General features: G+C 42.8%; 1 protein-coding gene across 4 annotated transcripts in view; it reads right to left on the bottom strand.

The window, feature by feature from the left end:
* Positions 1-15,394, bottom strand: part of LOC122940909 (intelectin-1-like) — a 36,729-nt gene that overhangs the window by 6,220 nt on the left and 15,115 nt on the right. The window contains exon 1 of one of the 4 annotated variants that reach the window (XM_044297819.1): positions 12,228-12,357. The exons of the other annotated variants lie outside the window; for them this stretch is intronic. The gene's annotated coding sequence lies outside the window, so the exon portion shown is untranslated. Of the gene's footprint in view, positions 1-12,227; positions 12,358-15,394 lie in introns of those variants that run through there. 4 annotated transcript variants of the gene reach the window in all.

The raw sequence follows: 15,394 nt of genomic DNA, 5'->3' as shown, positions 1-15,394 counted from the left end.
AAGCTGCGCAAGCACAATAACCAGATACAGTTCTCATGATTGGAGACAACTTTGATCACAGACATTTAACCCTTTAGAGTTCATGTTCAATTGTAACTACAGCACCTGAGCATTCATTTGCCAGCAGCAGGCTCCTTACACTGACTGAATACCCCTCCGTCCCCCAGTTCAGTAATGAGATTGCAGGAGATATTTGATTTCTGTGGCAGCCAGGAGCCTTGTGAAGGTCTGCCATAAGTTTCTATTAAGACCTGTCTATGGCAGGAAAAAATATTGAACCAGTATAAAAGTATAAGTGTTTTATACTGCATCAGTATGCGATCGGTGGGGGTCTGACTCCTGGTATCCTGCTAATCAGCTAGGCCAGTGACGTCACATCCATTGATCCCATGGCCTAGAGACAGCTTAGTCCCATGCAAGTGAATGTGTCTAAGCTGCTATGCAACCTATGGAGCTGTGTTTGGTAAGCTGCGAGGAGGCCGCAGCTCTCCCCAGAGCTCATCAGTGGGAGTCGGATCCCCATCGATCAGATACTGATGACCTATCCTAAAGTTAGGTTTTCAGTATAAAAAAACTCAGAACACCCTTTTTAAATGAAAGTAAAAAATGTTTGTACCTGGAAAAAAAATGGTATATATATTCTATATATTCTCCTCAACAGGCAAATAAAGCAGGGGAGCCATATTGGTGGGGATTCAAGCTATAGTTTGATACAAAATGATGATATATTTGTAAACGCATGAAATAGAGGATAATAAAAGTTTCTAATAACTCAAAAGTGTCAAAGAAAGGTATTTCTAAATACACTAATAACTCTTGTAGCTAAATGGTATATCAGTTGTTCAAAGCTAAAATAGCCACATACTGTGCATAAAACATAAAGCAGCAAAATGACAGATGTGTATGGAGCCTGAGGCAATATTTCTATGTGTGTCCTGCTAGACAAGTTCTTCTAGATATTGGAGGATTAAGACCAGCAGCAGGATCCATCCCAGACTAGAGTGCCTAGGGCCCACCAGTAAAATTTATAATACTGTAGTAATGTACAACAGCATGCAAATGCTATCTGTTCACACAGAGGCAGACAGCAGCATGATGCTATAAGATGATTGTTTATGGGGGTCCTTGCAGTGACTTCAAGAAGACAGGTCCCTGGCCTCTGTACCTAGAAGTCGTCTTTGCCGCCAGATGCAATTATTATAATAAATTGTGTAGTTTCTTAAAAAATTTACCTCGTTTTTAATATGGACACATATGCTGGTTGAGATTCTGCAAGCTGCTTATTTGTATGTAGTGCAGTCAATCTGCTGTGCCGTTTGCCACTTGTGTGAGGGATAGGGGACAGGAGGCCCACCCTTGCTCAGGGGCCCACCAAGGGATTCACCTGTTCCCCTTTTTGCCAGTCCAAGCCTCAGCAGGACCATGCCGGCATAAATCTAAAGCTAACTGCTAGTGTAGCCCTACCTAAGATGTCCCTAGACTGAGTGAGCTGGCTAGAGATGATGCTGGCTGGGGGTAGGGGTATCAGCAGAAGCACAGTAAACAAAGATTTTAACAGGGATTGGAGACCTTTTAACAGTGTGTGGCAATGTGAACATTTGAGGTGTTGTTTCCCCAGGTTCCAGTCCGGGACATGCTCATGTCCAGGGATCCTATTTAATCCTGCTACTGGATCCTGGGTGTGTCTCACTCTGGAGAGTCTGTGTGCAGACAGAGGCCTGGTGAGGCTCTCTCAGTGTGGTCTCAGCTAGGCAAGGCTGAGGGGCCACGAGGCTATGCAATAGCCTGGACTTTGGGGGACTCAGCGACACCCGGGAGCCTGCCACGCTGCTGATATCGGCTGTTAGGTTCAGGCTGCCTCCGGCTCTTTCTTGATTGTGCCGTGCTTGATGCTGCCGCTCCTGCCTCCTTTCCTGCTCTCCATTTTACTGTGAACAGTTTTGCCGTCTGGAGGTTTTCTCTCCTTTACCTCCGTGGAGTGTGCCTCCGGTTCCTGCCTGATCCGCTACCCCCCCTTGCTCTGATGTCAGTGAGTAACCTTGTGTTCCCTCATATCTGATGGTTTTTTGAAGAAGCTATAAGCTTCTCTCCTCTAGTGACTAACCTCCCTATAAACTGCTGACTCCAACTAACCTTGAATGGACTTTGAATAAGTTGTGTATGATTGCATATGATTACAAGCTGCATTTGATCATAAGATCACAAGAAAGCCAACTTTAAAGTCTAAAATATAAGCTGGAGAAGGGGGGAAAAAAAAAAAAAAAGGAAATAAGAGGAGAAAGAGTATAAAGAAGAGTGGACATAAAAAAATAAAAAAAAAAAAGGAAGAGTGAAAAAAAAAAAAGGGAAGATAAACAAGAACTAAGAAGAAGGCACTGAAAAAAAAAAAGGAAAAAAAAAAAAGGAAAAGGGGGATAAGGAAAAAAAAAAAGGAAAAAAAAAAGGAAAAAAAAGAAAAAGAAAAGGAACAAAAAAAAAAAAAAAAAAGAGAAAGAGGGAGAGCAAAAAAAAAAAAAAAAAAAGGTATATATTTAAAAGAGAGAAAGGAGGCGGAATAAGGGAAAAAAAAAATCAAATAAATATCTAAAAAAAATATATTTAAAAAAATAAAATAAAATTAAAAAATAAAGAGGAATAAGATATGGGCCCAAAAGCCCCAAGGCGTTCGACCGATCTATCAGGTCAGAAACATGGGTCTAGAACGGCTGAACCAACAAAACTTGACCAGTTTCTGAAATCCCCAAGGGTCAATACGAGGGGCGGACAAAAGGAATTCTCTGAAAAAAAAAATTATGAATTAGAGGTAACTGAGCGAGAAATACAAAAAGGCGCTAGATACCCTGAGGAGGAGGATGGAATAATGGGGGAAGTTATCCCTGATGACAATTCGTCCCCGCTGGAAGAAATACTCCTAGCGGTTAAACAGAACGGAGATTTAATACAGGTGGTTACAACCCAACTTGGATCTATTCAAGTTGATGTGGGACTAATAAAAGATGAATTGACCAAAATGCGAGACAGACTCAACACCCTTGAAAGTTCTGTCACCCTTATACAGAAGGAATCCAAAAAAATAAATACGGAAGTTTCTATACTTAAAGTGGAAAATAATCTCCTGAAGAAAAAGGTAGTGGACCTTGAAGATAGGTCACGAAGATATAACGTGAGAATAATAGGGATTCCAGAGGGTGAGGAAGGAAAAAATCCAACCGAATTTGTACAGAAACTAATTCTTGAGAACTTTGGTAAAGAGTCATTTTCTCCTCTTTTCATGATTGAAAGAGCTCATCGGGTCCCAGGAGGAAAACCAATTCCAGGGAGACAACCTCGGACAATCCTTGCTAAGTCACTGACTTCAGGGGACAGAGATGTCCTCCTGAGAAGGGCGAGGGAATCCTCACCGGTTGTGTATAACGGGATTAGACTGGCCTTTTTTCCTGACTTTTCGAAAGAAATACAAGAAAAGAGACGCACATTCATGATTGTTAAAAAGAAGCTAAGAGAGAGGGATATTAAATATTCTCTTATATTCCCGGCCAAACTGCGGATTATTTTTGAAGATAAAACTTTTTTTTTTGATACCTCAGAAGAAGCCGCGGACTGGATTGAGCGAAACAATCGATGACTCAATTGGGTTATGAATTGACGGGAATAATTAGTAATATAAGGGGCTCATACCCCTAAATGTAGTCTTCCTTGCTTCAAAATGGCGGTGTGGGGGTGGTTGACTGGGGGGAGGGTCGAGGGTTGGTCATAGGAAAGAAATCTACTACAATATGTGGTGGGTTGCCTGTGGGAGGGGGGTGAGGGGGGGGGTTGGGTTGTGGTGCGTCAAAGTAGGTGTGGTTCCCTTTTTTTTCAGTTTATTATTCTCTTTTTCCATCTTGTTTTCTCCTTTTTCCCTCTCTCCTAATCTTCCATTTAACCATTGTTGATGACGATGATTAGAATTTTTTCTTGGAGTGTACGTGGTTTGGGGGAAAGAGGTAAGAGACAAGCGGTTTTTGACTTGACTCAGGCCCATCTACCAGCAATAGTATGTTTGCTCGAGACCCATCTTACTGAGGAGACCACTAGAGTGGTCGACAGGGGATGGGCTGTGCATACGTATCATTCTACCCTCTCCAATTACTCGAGAGGTGTTACGGTGTTGATACATAGACTTATTGACTTCGTTTGTGAGGCATCCTCTGTCGACCAACAGGGAAGATTTATTTTTCTATATTGCAGGTTAGGGGGAGAGTTATGTATTTTGGCCTTTGTCTATATCCCTCCGCCATTTTCTCTTCTGGTTCTTAACTCTCTTCTATTATTCATGGATAAATGGCCAGAATGTCCAACATTGATTATTGGTGATTTTAATTGTGTCATCGATCCTTTACGTGATAGGGTCTCTATGAGTGCTAGGGGTGACAGTACGGTCCAGGGGTCCCCCCTCGCACGGTTCTGCCTGGAGGCTGGATTTGAGGACGCTTGGGAATATCTGGGACAGGGGAAAAGGGTTTTTTCATGTTTTAGTAAAGCCGGTAAATCATTGTCTAGAATTGACCTAGTACTGATAAATAGCAAATATATGAAATTGATAAAACGAATGAAATATGAAACAAGGTCAATATCTGATCACTCCCCGTTAGTACTTGAATTATGCTTCTCTCAGGATAGATATATATCAAAACCTCCTTTTAGACTAAACCCTTACTGGCTATCAGTCATAAAGACACATGAAATAATTCGAAATGAAATAGGCCGATTCTGGGATATCAACGACGGCTCAGCAAAAATTCAAGTGGTATGGGATACCTTTAAGGCGTACATGAGGGGATTGATGGTTAGTAATATCACGAATCTTAGAAGAGAATATGGAAAAAAACAGAAAAATCTAGAGAAACATGTGATCTTAGCGACAGAATCCTTCCATATAAATAAGACGGAGAAAAATAGGGAAAATATGCAAAAAGCCACACAAATATATGCTAATTTTTTACTGGATAAAGCTCAACAGAATCTTTTCTTTAAAGGGCAAAAATACTTTACTGATTCTGGGCGACCCGGTAGGCTACTCTCCAGAGTAATCTCCAATCAACAACCTAAAAAACATATAGAGAAGGTTCGAGTGAGGGATGGTAGAACAGTTACTGGTCAGGGTCCGGTGGAGAAGGCCTTTTTTGATTATTTTCTTGATATGTATAAGGCTGATTCTAATATTACAGACGATAAGATAGATCTCTACCTAGATAGGATTAACTTTTCAACTATTACTGAGAACCAAAAGAAAGCATTAGAACTGGAGGTCTCAATTAAGGAACTTGAGGGAGCTATTAAATTATGTTCACCTAATTCTACTCCTGGTTCAGACGGGCTTCCATATGAATTTTATAGCAAATATGGGGACTGTATTTTTCCTAGATTACTGGAGGTCTTTACTGAATCAATGGAGGATGGGAGGTTGCCAGATTCAATGATGGAGGCTACAGTGATACTAATTCCAAAAAAAGGCAAGGACCCTCTAGATTTAGAATCTTACAGACCAATTTCACTGCTTAATGCAGATGTAAAGCTTTTGGCGAGGGTCCTTGCTACAAGGCTCTCTGGGGTCATCTCCTCCATAGTCCATCCGGATCAGAGCGGTTTCATTAAAAATAAGGGTACACATTATAATCTACAACGGCTCTTTTCTAATATCCAGGCCCCTGGGGGGACCGCCCGCTCCATCCTGTCATTAGATGCCTCTAAGGCCTTTGACAGGGTGGAGTGGCGTTTCCTCTGGAAGGTTCTTGCTAGGATGGGCTTTGGAGAGAGGTTTATACGTACTCTTAGGCTATTGTATGGATCTCCAAGGGCTAAATTGAGTCTTAATGGAATTTTGAGTAGCAGTATCGAGTTAAACAGAGGCACCCGTCAGGGTTGCCCACTATCTCCCTTATTATTTGATATATATATCGAACCCCTTGCGATGGCCATTAGGCAGGACGATCAGATCAAAGGATTTGGTACGCTAGGAACACAAGATCGTATCTCACTATATGCAGACGATGTTCTGTTTTTTATAGATCATACGGAAACCACTCTCCCTAGGATTATTCAAATGGTTAAATTATTTGGTGAGGTTTCTGGTCTTCTTATAAACTGGACCAAGACTAGTCTGCTTCCAATAGACCCCCTACCACAGAAAGAGATTCCTGTTACACAGTTGGATATTGTTGATACTTTTCAATATTTGGGTTTGACGATATCGCCTCGGGTCGAAAATTTTGTAGAACTTAATTTGATCCCCATAATAGTAAAGATCAGAGCTAAAATAGGAATTTGGCTGAAACTTCCCCTATCTAGAGCTGATCGAGTTTCACTAGTCAAAATGGTGATATTACCACAATTGCTCTATGTGCTCAGGAATACACCTATTTGGATACAAGACAAACATTTTAAACTTATAGAGAGACTAATTAATGATTTAATATGGGGAAGAAAGCGAGTTCGAATTAAGTTGGAGTATTTGTATAGATCAGTGGAGTGCGGGGGTTTAAATCTCCCCTACTTTAAGGGATACTTTATTGCAGCCCAGCTATTGAGGTGCTATGAATCAGAGCATAGCGCACTACTGGGGAAGTTGGTAAATAGTCATGCCCACAATAATATTTTTTCCTTGTTGGAATCTGGCCTATTGAAGAGCTATGAGCAAGGCTACAGAGAGACTATAAAACTACTCCTTAAGGTGTGGGCTACAACTAGGACATGGTTGAAAGTTAAGGGTTCACTTACATTTACGCCTCTTTGGCATAATTTGTATTTACAAAGGCTGGATGAAATTGCAGCTGACACATTTTGGCAGAAGAATAAAATTTTATATATCTCACAGGTAGTTAAAGATAGAGAAATTAAATCCTATATAGAAATGATACAAAATTTAAAAAATCTTTCATGGTTTAGGTATTTCCAATTGCGTTCTGTGTTATCCAGCTTGGATGATAAGCGGCTGTTGGATATAGATAATGTATCCTTTCTGAATGATTGGGTATCAGGTACACATTCCAGAATAAAAATTTCAAATATATATAAGTTATTACTTAAAGCACGGTTTAGTGACATACACTCTCCAGGACAAAAAGCGTGGGAGGTGGACTGTCCGAATGTACAAATAGAAGGGTGGGATAATATTTTTGGGAATCTATCTTCACTATCCCAGAACTTTAACCATGTCCTGATACAATTTTATATCTGCCACAGATTATATATTACTCCATTGTGGATGAACAAATGTGGGTTAAGAGACACGTCCAACTGTCCCAAATGTGACACTGTAGGAGCAGACTTTCTCCATATGATATGGACCTGTCCAGAACTTATAAACTACTGGAACGGTATCAATAACTATATTATGTGTAAACTAAAAATTCGAATTCCTTTTGAACCACAAGTATTTATTCTCAATGATCTCTCCAAATTAAAAAATCATAAGTATCAAAAGATTCTTTTGAGTAGAGTATTGATGTTGGCTAGAGTTTTGATCAGCCGCACCTGGTTTGCCCGATCTACTCCAAACAAAAACACATGGATAAATTTAATTGATAAGGTAATGAACTACGAAAAAATTTTATACGGACGGAGGGAAAATGAATATCAATGGACCAGGATATGGGGTGGTTGGAGGTCTGGTTAGCTGAGATCAAGTTGTTTTATATATAAGGGTCCTACTTTGACGCACCACAAACTGGGAGGGAGGGAGGGGAGGGTTTTCTAAATATTTTGAAAAGATGAGTGGAATATACGCACATATAATTACTTGGGTTACTAAGAATTGAGAGACTGTAATACATTTTTTATTGTAAATGTTTTGTAGTTTTCCCAATAAAAAAAAAAAAAAAAAAAAAAAAAAAAAAAAAACAAATATCGCCACTTAGCAACATCCCTAGCAAACAATAGGAAAGTTGCCTACCCCTTAGTGTTGATCGCAAAATTTTCATCGCAAATATATTACATTGCTGATTTTTGCAATCAAGTAAATAATGACTGGAGATTACGAATTCTAGAATTTGCTAATTTATGGCGAATATTCGGCCCAAAATTTGCTAAATATTCGAATATTGCCCATGCCACTCATCACTAATTGTTATCACTTTATTGTACTTGGTCATTGACTCCATTAACCAGGGGTGGACTCCCAAGGGGCCACCCAAGCCCTCCTCACTGCTAATGGCTGGGTTAAAAATGAACTGATGATCTAAGCGTTAAATAACACTGGAAGCATCAGGTTCTCATGTACATGGCTGGTGGCCACAGGTGCCCTCCTGAATTCAATTGTATTGCTGCCCTCAGGAAAGTAATAGTTGGATACTGTATTAGGATAATAGAGCCCGTGGCTATTTGCCCTGCTACTATATGAGGAAGTGTACAAATAGCTCGCAGATGCATTCTTCTCAGGCTGGAAGGGGTCTGTGGCCTGCAGTGGAGATGGCAGATTAGAACGGGACTCAGGATTTTTTTTCCCTTCTTTTCCAGGCCACTTGGGGAGTATATGACTGGGGGCACTCTAAGGGTCATTACTGTTGGGGATATAAAGCAAATGGCTTTATATAAAAGAAAGGATCAAAGGAAAAATTTCTAAGGGTATTGATCCTTGAGGTGAACATATAAAACCCCTCAAAAAGAGATTGTTGTTAATTGAATTATGTTATGCAATCAGTAATTCATGGTACAAGCATCTATGCAAAAATATTAATGATTTATTATACAATAATTTAAAATACCATCAAAGCTTAATCAGTAGAAAAACACGGATGCAAAAATAATATGCAATAGCACACAGTGATATGCAGTACCCAAAGTTCACCACTAGATGACTCTAACAGAATTACCAACGTATACACAATACCTCTCAAACATAAAAATGTAATACAATACGTCTCAATGACAATTATTAGATATTTATCAGATGATAATATGCAGTAAACTCAACAATGATAAGGACAGATACGAACCCTTGCTCTGCACAAACTTATGACAAATCTCGGATAATCGGGTAGTATTGCAACACAACTTATAAATTATCAGCCAATCAGAGATTTCCTCTGATATCAATGTTAGGTCTCTTATTCAGTAATATGCATCTTTACTGAATAGCGATAATATTGATGTAGTACATCTAACATACACATCTGCAATAAAGAGGGAATTTTTCTATCAAGCTATTTTTTTGTATCAACACTACATGGAATAAAGTTATACGTTACCTGAGAATGCAGATGATGTGCAGAGTCTAAGGGAAGTCAGCTCTAAGGTCTGTTCTCATCTTTGGGATTTTCTCCTGGGGTGTGCTTCCTTTCTTTGTTTCTCAATGTTTCTGTGTCATCTGTCGCTCCCTATTCTTTCCTGTTGCTCGTTTTTTCCACCTCGTGTGTGTGGTTTATGATCACAAACTTATCAGTTAGACACACCTTCCTAGCTTGGAGTTTTCCAATCATCGTCAGCTAGGCGTGTACATGTGATAATTATAGTGATGTCATTGTTTTGACACAAAACTAACTAAAACAGATATTTGTGGCACTATTTAGACTTTTACCATACTCTCAAATTTATGTGACAGATAACAGTATAATGGACATCATACTCTCACAGATATCTGTGCCTCCTCTGCTACTCCAATGGGTGATTGATGGTTAGTTAAAATAACACATCTTACCCTAGACAGAGACTCATTAGCAAAGTCCACACTTTAAATTTGTGCTTTAGGAGTATATGCGTGAAAAAAAAAAGAAAAAAAAAAAAAAAAAAAAAAAAAAAAAAAAAAGACCTGTCTATGGCAGGAAAAAATATTGAACCAGTATAAAAGTATAAGTGTTTTATACTGCATCAGTATGCGATCGGTGGGGGTCTGACTCCTGGTATCCTGCTAATCAGCTAGGCCAGTGACGTCACATCCATTGATCCCATGGCCTAGAGACAGCTTAGTCCCATGCAAGTGAATGTGTCTAAGCTGCTATGCAACCTATGGAGCTGTGTTTGGTAAGCTGCGAGGAGGCCGCAGCTCTCCCCAGAGCTCATCAGTGGGAGTCGGATCCCCATCGATCAGATACTGATGACCTATCCTAAAGTTAGGTTTTCAGTATAAAAAAACTCAGAACACCCTTTTTAAATGAAAGTAAAAAATGTTTGTACCTGGAAAAAAAATGGTATATATATTCTATATATTCTCCTCAACAGGCAAATAAAGCAGGGGAGCCATATTGGTGGGGATTCAAGCTATAGTTTGATACAAAATGATGATATATTTGTAAACGCATGAAATAGAGGATAATAAAAGTTTCTAATAACTCAAAAGTGTCAAAGAAAGGTATTTCTAAATACACTAATAACTCTTGTAGCTAAATGGTATATCAGTTGTTCAAAGCTAAAATAGCCACATACTGTGCATAAAACATAAAGCAGCAAAATGACAGATGTGTATGGAGCCTGAGGCAATATTTCTATGTGTGTCCTGCTAGACAAGTTCTTCTAGATATTGGAGGATTAAGACCAGCAGCAGGATCCATCCCAGACTAGAGTGCCTAGGGCCCACCAGTAAAATTTATAATACTGTAGTAATGTACAACAGCATGCAAATGCTATCTGTTCACACAGAGGCAGACAGCAGCATGATGCTATAAGATGATTGTTTATGGGGGTCCTTGCAGTGACTTCAAGAAGACAGGTCCCTGGCCTCTGTACCTAGAAGTCGTCTTTGCCGCCAGATGCAATTATTATAATAAATTGTGTAGTTTCTTAAAAAATTTACCTCGTTTTTAATATGGACACATATGCTGGTTGAGATTCTGCAAGCTGCTTATTTGTATGTAGTGCAGTCAATCTGCTGTGCCGTTTGCCACTTGTGTGAGGGATAGGGGACAGGAGGCCCACCCTTGCTCAGGGGCCCACCAAGGGATTCACCTGTTCCCCTTTTTGCCAGTCCAAGCCTCAGCAGGACCATGCCGGCATAAATCTAAAGCTAACTGCTAGTGTAGCCCTACCTAAGATGTCCCTAGACTGAGTGAGCTGGCTAGAGATGATGCTGGCTGGGGGTAGGGGTATCAGCAGAAGCACAGTAAACAAAGATTTTAACAGGGATTGGAGACCTTTTAACAGTGTGTGGCAATGTGAACATTTGAGGTGTTGTTTCCCCAGGTTCCAGTCCGGGACATGCTCATGTCCAGGGATCCTATTTAATCCTGCTACTGGATCCTGGGTGTGTCTCACTCTGGAGAGTCTGTGTGCAGACAGAGGCCTGGTGAGGCTCTCTCAGTGTGGTCTCAGCTAGGCAAGGCTGAGGGGCCACGAGGCTATGCAATAGCCTGGACTTTGGGGGACTCAGCGACACCCGGGATCAAGCATTGACAGGTCAGAGTCGGGAGGACTGCTAGACCACAACCCCCTCCAAAGGTACTGCATTTGTTACAGCCTGAGGGCTGGTGGACTGTATGTCTGGGGTAAGCCGCACCTGGTTCCATGTGGGAACACTATCGTATAGCTGAGTTAGGGATACGATGTTTATTATGTTTAGGTAGAGCCCAGACAGGCAGGCTTTTGTTTTATGTCATGTTGTGTATGAAGAGTGTAAAATAAATTGCACTGTTTGGACCTGAAACCCAGTGGTTATGAAGATCATTGTGAGAATGACCCCCGAATAAGAGGCGATCCCTTACAATTGGTTGAGGATGCGGGCAATAACAGCAGGTTTCTAGGGGCAACGACCTGACAGAAAAGAGCAGGTGCTGCTGAATGTTGCCAAGGAATTGCTGTGTTGCTGTGCAGTGATTTAAAGGGCCGGAAGCCTGCTTGTTTGCTGGAGCTGGAGCAGGAGCTGCTGGAAAACTTCTGGTTAATCTGGACTTTTTTTTTCTGAGGTGCAAGGTGTGCAGGGATTTAAAGGGCACAGTAAAAGGAACTGACCTGTCAAAATGGCTGCCAAATGGTGGAGCGCGTGGGAAAAGTCCTGTGAGATGGTGATCGGGGGATCCCGCTGGGGGTTATACTAGACTCCCGCCAACAAGTGTCTCATGTCCTGCACGAAATTCTCGACTTTGTGACAAGTGGGCCAGAGACAACAACTAAGGTGTCACTTACCTTTATAACAGACTATGGTCCTGTGCAATGGGAGCTCTTAAAATGTGAGACCCTGGAAGTGGAGTTTGTGCTTGGCAAAGACTTCCCATTATTTTGGCAGCTGTGGAGCGGAGAAAATGCTACAAATTGTGTACCTTGAGAATACGATGAACAGCAGATATGTGCCGTTGCCAAGGGCAACCGTCGGGAAGAAAAGGAGGTGGAGAGCGGTGCGGTTCTCAGGAGTGCATATCTTCCCTGCGACTGTGTCCGGAGTCCTAGAGAGGAAGTGCGGAGGTGCAGTAAAGCTGTTGCTAGGAGCAACCACAACCTTGATGAGTCTGCGGGAGAGAATGTCACTGCTTTACCAGAATGGTTGATTACAAAGGGTAAGACTGTTCCTGTTTAGAGTTGAGCGAACACCTGGATGTTCGGGTTCGAGAAGTTCGGCCGAACATCCCGGAAATGTTCGGGTTCGGGATCCGAACCCGATCCGAACTTCGTCCCGAACCCGAACCCCATTGAAGTCAATGGGGACCCGAACTTTTCGGCACTAAAACGGCTGTAAAACAGCCCAGGAAAGGGCTAGAGGGCTGCAAAAGGCAGCAACATGTAGGTAAATCCCCTGCAAACAAATGTGGATAGGGAAATGAATTAAAATAAAAATTAAATAAATAAAAATTAACCAAAATCAATTGGAGAGAGGTTCCATAGCAGAGAATCTGGCTTCCCGTCACCCACCACTGGAACAGTCCATTCTCAGATATTTAGGCCCCGGCACCCAGGCAGAGGAGAGAGGTCCCGTAACAGACAATCTGGCTTCATGTCAGCAGAGAATCAGTCTTCATGTCATAGCAGAGAATCAGGCTTCACGTCACCCACCACTGTAAGAGTCCATTTTCATAAATTTAGGCCCAGCACCCAGGCAGAGGAGAGAGGTCCCGTAACAGAGGATCTGGCTTCATGTCAGCAGAGAATCAGTCTGCATGTCATAGCAGAGAATCAGGCTTCACGTCAGCCACCACTGCAACAGTCCATTGTCATAAATTTAGGCCCAGCACCCAGGCAGAGGAGAGAGGTCCCGTAACAGAGGATCTGGCTTCATGTCAGCAGAGAATCAGTCTGCATGTCATAGCAGAGAATCAGGCTTCACGTCAGCCACCACTGCAACAGTCCATTGGCATATATTTAGGCCTAGCACCCAGGCAGAGGAGAGAGGTCCCGTAACAGACAATCTGGCTTCATGTCAGCAGAGAATCAGTCTGCATGTCATAGCAGAGAATCAGGCTTCACGTCACCCACCACTGTAAGAGTCCATTTTCATAAATTTAGGCCCAGCACCCAGGCAGAGGAGAGAGGTCCCGTAACAGAGGATCTGGCTTCATGTCAGCAGAGAATCAGTCTGCATGTCATAGCAGAGAATCAGGCTTCACGTCAGCCACCACTGCAACAGTCCATTGTCATAAATTTAGGCCCAGCACCCAGGCAGAGGAGAGAGGTCCCGTAACAGAGGATCTGGCTTCATGTCAGCAGAGAATCAGTCTGCATGTCATAGCAGAGAATCAGGCTTCACGTCAGCCACCACTGCAACAATCCATTGGCATATATTTAGGCCTAGCACACAGGCAGAGGAGAGAGGTCCCGTAACAGACAATCTGGCTTCATGTCAGCAGAGAATTAGTCTGCATGTCATAGCAGAGAATGAGGCTTCACGTCAGCCACCACTGCAACAGTCCATTGGCATATATTTAGGCCTAGCACACAGGCAGAGGAGAGAGGTCCCGTAACAGACAATCTGGCTTCATGTCAGCAGAGAATCAGTCTGCATGTCATAGCAGAGAATGAGGCTTCACGTCACCCACCACTGCAACAGTCCATTGGCATATATTTAGGCCTAGCACACAGGCAGAGCAGAGAGGTCCCGTAACAGACAATCTGGCTTCATGTCAGCAGAGAATCAGTCTGCATGTCATAGCAGAGAATGAGGCTTCACGTCACCCACCACTGCAACAGTCCATTTTCATAAATTTAGGCCCAGCACCCAGGCAGAGGAGAGAGGTCCCGTAACAGACAATCTGGCTTCATGTCAGCAGAGAATTAGTCTGCATGTCATAGCAGAGAATGAGGCTTCACGTCAGCCACCACTGCAACAGTCCATTGGCATATATTTAGGCCTAGCACCCAGGCAGAGGAGAGAGGTCCCGTAACAGAGGATCTGGCTTCATGTCAGCAGAGAATCAGTCTGCATGTCATAGCAGAGAATCAGGCTTCACGTCAGCCACCACTGCAACAGTCCATTGTCATAAATTTAGGCCCAGCACCCAGGCAGAGGAGAGAGGTCCCGTAACAGACAATCTGGCTTCATGTCAGCAGAGAATTAGTCTGCATGTCATAGCAGAGAATGAGGCTTCACGTCAGCCACCACTGCAACAGTCCATTGGCATATATTTAGGCCTAGCACACAGGCAGAGGAGAGGTTCATTCAACTTTGGGTAGCCTCGCAATATAATGGTAAAATGAAAATAAAAATAGGATTGAATGAGGAAGTGCCCTGGAGTCCAATAATATATGGTTATGGGGAGGTAGTTAATGTCTAATCTGGACAAGGGACGGACAGGTCCTGTGGGATCCATGCCTGGTTCATTTTTATGAACGTCAGCTTGTCCACATTGGCTGTAGACAGGCGGCTGCGTTTGTCTGTAATGACGCCCCCTGCCGTGCTGAATACACGTTCAGACAAAACGCTGGCTGCCGGGCAGGCCAGCACCTCCAAGGCATAAAAGGCTAGCTCTGGCCACGTGGACAATTTAGAGACCCAGAAGTTGAATGGGGCCGAACCATCAGTCAGTACGTGGAGGGGTGTGCACACGTACTGTTCCACCATGTTAGTGAAATGTTGCCTCCTGCTAACACGTTGCGTATCAGGTGGTGGTGCAGTTAGCTGTGGCGTGTTGACAAAAGTTTTCCACATCTCTGCCATGCTAACCCTGCCCTCAGAGGAGCTGGCCGTGACACAGCTGCCTTGGCGACCTCTTGCTCCTCCTCTGCCTTGGCCTTGGGCTTCCACTTGTTCCCCTGTGACATTTGGGAATGCTCTCAGTAGCGCGTCTACCAACGTGCGCTTGTACTCGCGCATCTTCCTATCACGCTCCAGTGCAGGAAGTAAGGTGGGCACATTGTCTTTGTAGCGTGGATCCAGCAGGGTGGCAACCCAGTAGTCCGCACAGGTTAAAATGTGGGCAACTCTGCTGTCGTTGCGCAGGCACTGCAGCATGTAGTCGCTCATGTGTGCCAGGCTGCCCAGGGGTAAGGACAAGCTGTC

The sequence above is a fragment of the Bufo gargarizans genome, chromosome 6, assembly GCF_014858855.1.
Source record: "Bufo gargarizans isolate SCDJY-AF-19 chromosome 6, ASM1485885v1, whole genome shotgun sequence".
In the NCBI taxonomy this organism is placed as follows: Eukaryota; Metazoa; Chordata; class Amphibia; order Anura; family Bufonidae; genus Bufo; species Bufo gargarizans.
This window is presented reverse-complemented; position numbering and strand designations above follow the sequence as displayed.